At 38.1% G+C, this 12,570-nt stretch overlaps 1 protein-coding gene and 1 long non-coding RNA gene across 2 annotated transcripts in view; one reads left to right on the forward strand and one right to left on the reverse strand.

The window, feature by feature from the left end:
* Positions 1-12,570, reverse strand: part of LOC107666449 (B-cell lymphoma/leukemia 11A-like) — a 57,177-nt gene that overhangs the window by 31,967 nt on the left and 12,640 nt on the right. The gene's annotated exons all lie outside the window — the stretch shown is intronic.
* On the forward strand, positions 10,304-11,255 carry LOC107666452 (uncharacterized). Its single transcript, XR_001631664.1, has 2 exons — positions 10,304-10,404; positions 10,768-11,255. It is a non-coding gene; the product is annotated as an uncharacterized LOC107666452 (long non-coding RNA).

The raw sequence follows: 12,570 nt of genomic DNA on the forward strand, positions 1-12,570 counted from the left end.
ACAAAATAATGATCTTTAAAATAGCATCATATGACCCCTTTAATAGGCTAACTAAGTTATTATAATTCACTTAATATGGGTTTATTAGTTAAGCAATAAAAATAATAATTATTATTATTATTATTATTATTATCATACACATTATCATGCATAGTTTTGGGGAAACTATTTACTACATTACCACACTACCAACATTTCATTCTCATTTTCTAAACATTTTTTTTTTTTACAGTCTGCCTTCAAAGAAAATTAAAAGCTTCTGTGCTGCAGCCACACTCATCCACAACACAAACAAACACCCAGCCAGGTGCAAATGGTCAAAAAGGAACCAAATGCATGAGGACTGTATTCACGAGGATCTCAATCTCACCGGTCTCACCATAGTAGAGTAAAACTGCGTTTTGTACAGTACAGCTCCACCCGTCCTGCACAAGAACTACTGTACAGTTAAAAATAACTGAAGAGCCAGTAACTTTCTGGCTATTGATATAACCTCAACTCCAGCAGTGAGGTCACACACAGTCTCCTCCCCCACGGCCCGTCCACGCACGCTCCCTCGCACATGCAGCCGACCCGTAACTTATCAAAGGCATTAACAACTTTTTGTTAAAAGGCTATAAAGTCTGGCAGAGGTCAGAGTTCACAGCATCAGCTCTCCAGAGCAGAACAGCACGGCTTATGGAATCAGTGTAATGCGTTTAACAGCGCAGAGTTATAAAAATGGAATGTTTAAAAGAAAAAAGAGAGGGAGAGAGAGACAGAGATACACTCCTACACAAGCCCCTGTGTGTGCTGGAAAGGCAGAGCCGTACAACATTGAACAAAGAGCAGCCAGGCTGGCATGATGTGTGTGTGTATGTGTGTACGAAAAAGAGAGAGAGAGGGTAAGAGTTTGCCCGCGGCATGCCGAGATGTCAAAACTGTCTCTCAGTAGCTGCAGAGAGACGCAGACAAAGGCAGAGAGTCAGCCACTGCTGCTATTGATTACTTCTCACTGGAGAGCACTGTGTGAAGAGGGAAGACAATGGAGCAGATCAAACTCACACACTCACCTCTCCACCCCACACAGAGTGCCACCGGCCTCTGCTCTCATGCAAACCACAAAGCCTGCGCTGCACTCGCCAAAAACTCTGCCACATTTCGGAATTAAAGGAATAGATCAGTCGAAAATAAAAATTACATCATTATTCGCTCATTCTCATGTCATTTCAAACCGGTGTGACTTTCTTTCTACTGTGGAACACTAAAGGAGAATGTACAACCTGATCTCATGAAAGTGCGTATAAATAGTACGCCAAATAAAAATGAAAACTCGTGGTATTGATACGCAAAAATGGACCTTGGCGTGTATATGCTATGCGATGGGTAGGATTAGGGTTGTGGGGTAGATGCGTATCATATGTACGTGAAAACTGCGTATCATATGCATGCCAATACATTTCGTATCATATGCACGCGAAAACTGCGTATTATATGCACGCCAAACACATGCGTAGCATATACACGCCAAAGTCCATTTTTGCATATCAATACCACGAGTTTTCATTTTTATTTGGCGCACTATTTATACGCATTTTCATGAGACCGGGTTCAAATGTACCGGCTGCTTTCTTTTTTAATGCAATGAAAGTGAATGGGGACTGGAGCTGTCATGCTTTTAAAAAGACGCAAGAGCTTCATAAAAGTGGTTGTGTGACTCTTTCAATCTAATCTTCTACAAAAGATGTGTGATGAACAGAAGTTATTATTCACTAGCTCTTCTTGGTGAGAGTTTCATTTATCATTTTTCATCTGTTCAATAAATTGGCTCATCCAATTCACAAAACCTTTTTGATAATTTGTGAGCAAATCATTCAAGTGGTTTAGGGAACTGAATGAAGCATTTAATTGAAAAGATCTGACTCAAAAGACAAGCAGACCGAATTTTAAGTTGTTTTTCTCTGAAAATGAGAATCAGCAAACTGGCTCACTGATCACAGTGGTTAACAGCCGACTGGATCAGAAGATTTTTAGAATCAGAATCAGATGAGCTTTATTCACCAAGTGTGCACAAACAAAATGTGTTGTGTTTTCTTGGAGCTCTGGATATACACACTATATACATGCACACATGAGCACAGAAATCAAATTTAAAGAACTTATGTATTTTCTTTAATTTAATTTTAATCTTTTATTCTTAATCCTACTTATTTACATTTAATTTAAATAGAATAAAAGAAAAAATACATTAAAATGAAAACATATTTATATATTTTTTCTTTTTTTTATATATTTTCATTACAATTTTATTCTTAATTCTACTAACTTTGACATTTGATATTACTGTTATTACAACTACTTTTATGGTGGTTTTGCACCCTTTTAAACTCAACAGCCCCAATCCTTATTTACTTTACAGAATGTTCTTCAAAATTGTATCTCAAGTTTTCTACAGCTGAAATTCATACAGGTTTGGAACCACTTAAGAGTGAGTAAATAATGACCGAAATTTTCCTTTTCGGGTGAACTATTCCTTTAAAATCCCACATTTTACAGCTGCACAGATTAATTTCTCTATATATTCCATGTTCTATACCTAATGAATTACACACATAAAGCTGTCTGGATATTTTAGTATTCAGGATTATAGTTTTGTTGGACACATTGAAGCTATCAGTTGTGGACTGGGCCCCATTAAGGGCACTGATGTGGCTTTTGATGGTCCTTCTGCAGGAGTAAGAGCTGTGGAAAACTGCTCTCTCTCCCTTTTTTCACTCTCACTCTATGCCTCAGTGCCAAAGAGCTCTTGTCCAGGCAAACTGTTAATAAAAGGCACTTTAACAAGACTTCACACAGCCCAAAAGCAAACATCACAGATACTCTAGCCCCTGTAAGCAGAAAGACTTCACGTTTGCATAACTAAACAGAAACATCTAACAGTGGGTGAACCTGTATCTAAGATAAACATAACTATATCCTTTCATGGCACGGACAGTAAACATCAGAAATGGGCTATATAAACACAATTATGAAGGGAAAAAAAGATGCAGCCTCTTTGTCTCTGCACTTTTTTTTAATTCAAGCCAATTATAACCCCATAAATGGAGGTGCACCAGGGGTGTGAGGGGGGCAGTTTTGGCTGCTGTGTTCAGGATGGAGGGAAAGGAAGGGTGCGCAGGTGCTGATGTGAATCTGGAGGGCATGTCCATTCATCAAACGGCCCCCGCACACAAACAAAATATGCCACGGTAAACATAATCCATACATCAAACTCCAACACCAGCGACCCCATTACCTTGTTCTCTCTCTATTGATGTGAACAGAAGCAGTTGAAGGGACGGGCAGTTTAAAGATCACTCACTTCCCTTGTGTTGCTTCGGCATCCCAGTACCCTCTGCTTTCCTTAAAAATAATATTAACACAAAATACTGCAGCTGTCTTCTAAGGCAGCATTATAAACATCATGGAACCTCTCCTTCAACAGAGTTTGATGTTTGGATATTGCTAAGCTAATAATCTATTTCTTGTCATCTTCCCAACTTGTGATGAGATACACTTATAAACTAGCTGTTGTCAACAAAAGAGAAGCTTTAAGGGCTTTCTGTGGTTTTCCAAATTAAAAAAAGGTTCAGTGGTTTACCATTTGAAAATTAAGAAATTATGACAGCAATAAATATTAGTATAGTCATCTTGTACTGTCATAATAATAATAATTTTACTATATAATAATATTGTATTTCTCATATATTCTTTTTTATTTTGCAGTATTATACAATATATACAATATTTTACAATAATTTGTTTATTATTATTATTATATAATTTTGATTTATAGTTACTGATGTGGACTAATGAAGCAGAGCAGGATTTACAAGCTTGTTTTGACCTCACTGATTGGAGTGTTTTTGAAGCTGCTGCCACCGATCTGGACGAGCTCACAGAGACTGTAACATCTTATATCAGTTTCTGTGAAGACGTGCATTCCTACCAGGACTCATCTAACTTACAACAACGACAAACCATGGTTCACTGCAAAACTCAGACAGCTCCGTCAGGCCAAAGAAGATGCTTACAGGAAGGGGGACAATGTATTGTATAAACAGGCCAAATACACACTGGAAAAGGAGAGTATTTCTCATATATTCTTTTTTATTTTACAGTATTTCACAATATATACAATATTTTACAATAATTTGTTTATTATATTATTATTATTATTAATTAGTTACAAATTTTTGGGAGGGGGTCAATTTTGTGTAGCAAGCAACACAGCAAGCAAGCACAGCAAACCTGGATATTTATTTATTTATTTATTTAAATGACATTTTAAATGGTAATTGCAAGTGTTTTAAGAAAAAAAGCAATTCGATTATTTTTCCCAAATCATGCAGCTCTATGATAAACAACATAAAAATGCATAGCACACACAAAAATTTGAAAATCAATATTTAATCCATTTTTAATTACACTGAACTATTTCAGTAATGAATAAAAAAAAAATACAAAAATAAAATAAAAATGTCTATTAGTAATCAATATTAATCTTGCATGATCTTGGGTTTATTTTTTCCAAAGAGCTTGTTGCAATGCATTAAGGCACATCACAAAGAAAACTACAATAAAATTCAACCAAATTGAGGTAAAATGCATCAATAGCGTGCCTATGACACCTTAAAACATCACTCACAGGGTTTTAAAGTGAGCACGTGAAGTGTGAAGGGAAAGTGACGGTTGAAAAGAGGAGGAAGTAGAGGAGTTTATTTTTCAGTTGGTGTAGTGGGATTTTGTTTTTGAAAGTTCCCGTTTGTGTAGGGAGCGTAATGCTAATATCAAATAAAACACATTATGAGATGCATGTTTCTGCAGTTTCTTGGACATTGTGTGTCTTCATGCATAGCACATCCAGAAATAGCCTGCTGGCCAAAGTTGCAAGAAATAGTATCAAGTTTGCTCTGTGCTATTTAATACACACATAGCCAGATCACATCTATCCTTAGAAATCCAAGCCAGCTACGGTGACGGTGGGCAGGGTGTAATGAATTCCATGTTGTCTATGTTGAGCCTGTCCTCCTATACATACCGCTCTGGTCTCTCTATGTCCAGCCAGCCTGTCAGTCTGGCCCAGGCCGAGCCGTATCTGGCCTGTGGTTCCATCTGGGGTTCAGATCTCTGACCCCATTCGGGTTACATGTACCACAGTCTGTTCTTCCACACACATACATGAGTGGCAACATGAACACACTCTGAAATGCCAGCCGTCTCATGCAGCACACACACCGTGACCTGTGTATCTGCCACAAAAACAAAGCTTTGAGTGCTGAACATGTACAGTACATACATATGCTGGTTTGCTTAAAGAGACAGTTAACAAAAAAACTGTCATTATTTACTCACCTGTAAATGTCATTCCAAATTCTATGATTTTTTTTCTTCTTCTGTGGAACACAAAAGAAGATATTTTAAAGAAAGTGTTTTTTTGTTCATACAATGAAAGTCAATGGTGTCTAGTGTTGTTTTGGACCCCATTTACTTTCATTATATGGACAAAAACAGTTGGAACATTTTTCAAAATGTCTTCTTTTGTTTCTTTCATCTTTCAATCATTAGCAGTTTTGGAATGACAAGAGGGTGAGTAAATGATGATACAGTTTCATTTTTGAGTAAATTATTGCTTTTAATAACAGACACACTGGTATTCAGGAATGTGTATAACACAAACGCACACACACAGACACACACACAGCTAACATTTGACCGAAGACTCACATTTGCTGGTCTGTCCCCATGAATTCAGGGGAAGAGCTGGAGATATACACAGCCAGTTCCCTAAAGAGTACTTGGAGAAAACTTCTAGACTGACTATTCAGGTCAGCCACACACACTCACTCACATACAAATAAATGTGACTGCCCTCCGGCAAACACATATGTGAGGAAAAATAAAACTCACCAGGAAATCATTCCACTAAAACTGGTGCTGGTTAATAAAAATGCATAAACATAACTGTGATTGTGTCGTAAACATTTGGTGACATACTGAATACTAAGAGGAGCATAGCAGAATGTTCATATTCACACAAATAAAGCTATATAAAAGAATAAAATAATTTTTTTTTTGTCTGTAAAAATCTAAATAACAGCCTCATTTATCATTCAAACAATAAAGTTTAAAAAAAAAGCATAAAGTCGGATCCCAGCCAGTGATTGACAGTTGGTGGCCAGTAGTATGATCCAGTGGATAACTATTTCAGCTGTGCTGGTCTATGAGGCAGGCAGGTGTGTGTGTGTGTGTGGCATGGCTGATTAACTGCAGAGCAGACCAGTACTGACCTCTGTTCCCTGTGTCCAAGCTCACCTTTGATACGACACCTTGCATGAGATGGGGAAGTGGGCCGTGCCTCAGATAAGAGGGATTGCTTTTATGATACATTGCTCCAGAAGGAAGGAGTCTACCCTCGCCCTCACAAGACCATTCTAGTGTAGAATATTAAAAACTGTTGTATGTATCCGACTGAATAAATAAATGCTTGTTCCAATAATTAGATCTGATGCAGTGAAACAGAAATTCAACAAAATCAAACAAATCAAAAAGACTGAAACAAATCAAGATCTGTTCTATCAAATCGACAGCAGCAAACTAAATGTCCAGGAGGTTCGTGTTTGTGACTTTTTGAAACATTTATGATTACTTGGACTGCACCAATATAGAATTTCTGGCCAACACCAGTAAGACGATAATTATTTTCATGGTATTGCCAATAACAGGCCAATATTAGAAATCTATACTAATTCTAAAAAACCTCAAATAAATCATTTGTATGCAATTAAATTTGATTAATGTACATTATGAGAAATGAAGGGTCATTTTTCCTTTTGAAATATGCTATAGATGCATTAATATGTCATTTAATATTTTGCATGTTTAAAAAAATGTAATTTATTCCTGTGATGGCAAAGCTGATTTTTCAGCAGACATTACTCCAGTGTCAAATTGTTCTACAGAAACCATTATATTATATTGCTTTGGTGCTCAAGAAACATTAAATTTTAAAACAGTTGTGTTGCTTAATATTTTTGTGGAAACTGTTTTTTCAGTATTCTTTGATGATTAGAAAGTTCAAAAAGAACTACATTTATTTGAAATAGAAATCTTTTGTAACATTATAAATGTTTTTAATGTCACTTTTGATCAGTCTAATGTATCCTTTCTGAATAAAAGCTTTAATTTATTTCAGAAAAACTCTTGAGGACCCCAATATTTTCCATATTTTATCATTTTCAAAAGCCTAAATTTCCCTGATATTTCCAGGTTTTAATGACTGTTGAACCCTGTTGACCCATGTCTAAATCAAACAATCTATCCAAGTTTCACATCACTCCAGGACTGAATTATGGAGCACAGACCCAACTGATGAATCACTGTTGCTGGGTCAGTGCCGGCCCAGGGTTCACTGACCATCCCTCAGAGTAGAGAGAGAAATCGATGGTGTCCTCTGTTGGCTGAGGGTAAGTGGGTCATACATCAGGGGTCCCTAGTTCAGCGAGCTTCTTAACACGTGGCGATCAGACAGGCAGTCACAGCGCAGCTGGGTGGACAGTGACAGACTCCACCAAGGAAATGCCCTTGCTATGGCTCACTCGATACGTGACCCTGTCCAGCAAAACACACACAAAGGGCCTTCATGTCCCGTTTAATGCCCTGTTATAGCCCGAGCTCAGCTTAAATGGACTAAATGGTAACAAAATGACCCCTCAAACACATTGATTTCCTCAAAGCGTGTTTTTCCTCAACCTAATAGCGCTTTTTCGTGTTAATTTTAACTCCTTCTTTACTTTAAATCACCAACGGGGACCCACATGTCACGAGCATTATCAGTATTGCGCTTTCATTTTCTTTTGGTGTTTTGTTTTTGTTCTCAAAAGTCCTCCAAGCTAAAGAAGATGATGACGGAGTCCAGGCTACAAGGCCAGCTAACCGGTCTAAACTGGTTCTGACACTGGAGGGGGTGCAGCTGGTGGAGAGAAAAGTAGCGTTGTTTTCGCCTTTAGCGAAAAGGAACCTGGAAGCATTTGAGGAATCGGCTGCAGGTACAGTGTAAGAAAGAGAGAGAGAAATCAAGTAAGAGAGGCAGAAAAGCAGACTGAAAATGAGGAGTAGGAAAAAAGACAAGCAGACAACACGACTGACGAGAAAGAAAGCGAGAGAGAGTAGGGTGACAGGAATTGTAAAGACTAGAGTGAGTGCAGGCTATGACACTGTCTCATCAAACAGCTGGACCTCGGCCAAGTTCATCTGTTAATGGACAACCACCATAGGGCCCCAGCACTCCCCCTTCAACCAGCACCTCCCTCACCCCCTCAAACCCTCGCAGCTCGCTCTTTCTCCAAAAAAGAAACAGACGTAGATTATTCTAAAGCCTTTGCCTTTTTGTTGGAGATAAACAAAGTACTTCAGGTTCAGGGCTCACCCTGGGACTCTGACAAAGCAATCTATCATCCTGTCTGGCTCAGCCAGTTTGACCACACTAAGCCCAAGGAGGCTAATGGGCCCACTGGACAATTTTGTCTTTGTGTGGATGCCCCCTCAACTCTGCCACCCCCATTCCAATGCCCCCTCATAGACACAGATGTGCTTGACCAGGCCCTCTGCGACCTGGATCCATTCCTTCCTTGGTTTTATCACATGTAGTGGGGTCCAAAAAGTGAACATGCTTCTATTTGCATTTTTGTAATGTAATAAAATATTTTTAATAGCAGATTATATTATCAGATGATAATTTGAGTGAAAAAAATTGAATTAAATGTGAACATGAATTTCTGAATTTTTTTCGTTTTAGCACTCAAGTTGCATGAATTCACATCAGATTATTACATTCTCCAGAATGATCCAAAAAGCATCTTTGTGTTCTATTAGAAGTAAGAACATCTGATTGAATGAATCGCATGATCAATACGACAAATCTGCATATTTAATAGTGCAGAATCTTCACATTTCTTCAACATTTTAAATCATAAATTTAGAATTTTCAAAGTACAAAAACATTATTTATTCCCAGGTTTAAATTAGACTTTGTATAGCAGATTTTTAACGTGGACACTGTCGAAGAACTAGGAACGAAAATGAGAGTTGTGTGAGAGATACAGCAGGGGAGAGAAGAGATAAAAAGAATGGTTAGCATTAGCCTCAGACGTGTCGAGACACATACGGCTTCTGGATTGTCCCTGGAATGACATGCAACGGAGAGAATGAAACTCAAGAGAGGGAAAAGTATAAAAGGACAAGGGAGGGAGAGGGAGAGAAAGCACAGGAGAAAGGGGGGAAAGAAATGGACTTAAGAGTATTTTAGTACTTGCTTGCGGGGATTTTCAAACAGAGGGTGATTTTACTGCAGTTTTTGTCTCGCAAACAAAGACAGCATTATATATTATTTTCATACCTTTCCTCAGTTAGGTATTACATTTATCATATTGTCCAATATTCTTTGCAGTTGATAAATAATGTGGAATATAAAGACATGTCATCCATACTATTATAAACCTTAGAAAGTTCATCCCCCTCTTTTTGGGATATATTTGTTGAAAAAAAAAATGCAATTCTGTTGCCAAATGCTGGGATTATTTCAATAATAAATGTAAAACAACAAAGAACCAAAAAATGTGGCAACATATTTCATTAATTTCTTAATGTTTATAAAATACAACTGACTAAATTTATAATGTGTATCTTTAACTACATTATCTTATGAACAACCAGAAACTACAGTGACTTAGGTCTTATGAGCCACAGAATGGTTCATGAAATTCGACATGCTGAAATAAATGACTTGCAGATCAGTAAACAAGTCAAATTAAATTAGAAACTGCTGCAACTGACATATAAAAATGTTGTGATTTACTAAACAAAGAACTGACTCATAAGTGTCATTTGCTTGGGAATCAGACATCACTGGTTTCGCAGTGTGTTTTTGATTCACTAAAAAGAACTGGCACATAGGAGTCATAGGCTTGGAAATTGGACTTCGCTTCACACTGAATAGCAATGCAGAAAACATCTTTTTACAAAGAAAAAACGTATTTATTTTAGCACAGTATTCCGTCTGCATCAATGGAAGAATATACGTGAGAACTGTAAACAGATTCGAACAACATGAATGTCAAGTATTTATTTTTTAAAAATGGAAACAGTTCTGACTTGCAACTCTTGGTTCCCAACTATATTCTAGAGTAAACACATAGTGCTCACTTTTCTTCCTTTACAGCAGAGACTGTCACCTAATTCATATTTATTATCCAGGCTGATGAAATTTATAATATGTCTCCTCCCACTTTTCAGATCGTTCTGTTTCTGCTGACAACTGATACAAGGATTAAGGCAGCCACAACATGAGCAGGTCATCTATATATCATGTGTGGTCCAAATAAACAGGTAAAGCCCCACTGCATGTTTATGCATGCATGCATGTGTGTGTGTGTGTGTGTGTGTCTGTGTGTGTGTTGTATGAGCTCAGGCAACAGACTAGAGACAGCAGCACCCATCAGGGATAGGTTCCTGTTCAGAGCACAAACAGACACGGTTCACAACCCCCACTGTGAAACAAACAGTCCAGAGCCTCTGCCAGGATCTCATCTCACACTTACACACACACACACACACACACACACACACGAGCGAATGCATGCGGCACACAACAGATCACAAAAGCTGACTGCAAGCAGTCCAGAGCAAGATGTCTCAATCAAACAACAAACATAATTCCCAAAGGATGACAATACACTCTCTGCTGTACAGGTGCAAAGAGATGGTGACAAAGAGGGAAAAGAGCTTAAAGCTGAATTGAGGACGGAATTAGACACAGATGGCTGAAGAGAAGACCTCAGGATGGAGAGATTGATAAAGTATTTACTCTTTAAGTCCGCTAATCAAGGAGAAAAGAGAACTAATCAACCCGTATTACAGAGATCAGACATGCCGGCCGGGATGAAGTCAAACGGACAGCCAGCGCTTTTCCCCTAAACATGCACAGCCGTTTCGTTCTTTCTTTACCCATTTTGAGACGATAAATTATCCAATATATTTCATCATATCTTACTAAGGCAATTACATCAAGAAAATGATAGCGCGTGTGGAATCAATTATGCATGCCCTTGGCCGGAGACCAGAGGCTGGGAAGTCGGAAAGGGCAGATCCACTCCGCACATGCACACAAACACGCACACACACATGAATGCATGCAAAGAAACCCATACTACACCACGCTACACACACACACACACACACACATACAAATAAAAAAAGACCCTGGATCTCACAGATGTGCCCCATCAGTTCATCTTACTGCCTAAAAAGTTCATGCACTTAATAATTTATTTGTGTTCTGGATACGGTTTCCCAGCTGAATATTAACAACTTTGAAGTGTGCTCACAGCCAGGGTAGGGCTAAAGGAGTCCGGAGGAAACAGTGCCTGCCGAGTCCCACCGGCCCGAGTCTATTCTCCTCCCACTCCAACCCTGTCCTCCCCTCCTCTCCTGAAACCGGCACGTCCATCCGAGGAGTGAACCGTGCAGCCGTGCGCAACTTACTTTTTTCCTGATTAAGAATTCTTTTTTATCGCAATGTAGGTTTCAGCGCTCCCTCAAAGCACTTTTGGTGAAAACAGGCAAGGAGAGAAAGGAGAAAAAAAAGCAATATGCAAAATATGAAGAAAAAAAACTATTTATCTTTGGGTGATTTGTTTGTGTTTTTAATTTTTCGTTTATTATTATTATTATTATTATTATTATTATTATTATTAAAGTATCATTTTATTATTATTTCATTATTAAAATATTATTTTATTATTTAATTAAATATAACTTTTTCTTTTATTTCAGCTCTCTATCTGATTGCTCATTATAACACATACATGAATTTATTTGATTTATATTTTTTGTCCACATGCCAACTCTCAGTCTCTTTCTGGTTCAATTACATATGACAGTCTCTCTTTTGGGAAATGGGAAGTAGAGGTGTGTGTGTGTGTGTGTGTGTGTGTCGCCAGCACATGTTTTTACGTGTAGATGTTGCACCATTTTCATTAAGTTTGTTAACAGGAAAAGCCCAGTGTGTGTGTGTGTGTGTGTGTGTGTGTGTGTGTGTGTGTGTGTCTGGTATTCCCTACATTATGGGGACCAAATGTCCCCACAAGGATTGTAATACCAGTCATTTTTTACCTTCTGGGGACATTTTGTGGTCGCCATGAGGAAAACAGCTTATAAATCATATTAAACGAAGTTTTCTAAAAATGCAGTGTTTTGTATAAGGGATAGGTTTAGGGGTAGGGTTAGGGTATGGAATGTCCCCATTAAACATGGAAACCAGTGTGTGTGTGTGTGTGTGTGTGTGTGTGTGTGTGTGTGCCCCGTGGGCCTGACAGAGGCTAGTGAGGGTCTAGGTGTGAGCTTAGAGACCAATCAGCACAATAATGTCTGCTTAACAAAGCTGGTTTTCAGCTTTACTCGACTCTTCAAAATCTTTATTTGTTTCCATCTTGTTTCATACAGATCAGTTAATTCATAAAGAGTAAATGCTTTTATGGCAATTGCCGGTTTATT

The sequence above is a fragment of the Sinocyclocheilus anshuiensis genome, unplaced genomic scaffold (genome assembly GCF_001515605.1).
Source record: "Sinocyclocheilus anshuiensis isolate Anshui unplaced genomic scaffold, SAMN03320099.WGS_v1.1 scaffold63, whole genome shotgun sequence".
Lineage (NCBI taxonomy): Eukaryota > Metazoa > Chordata > Actinopteri > Cypriniformes > Cyprinidae > Sinocyclocheilus > Sinocyclocheilus anshuiensis.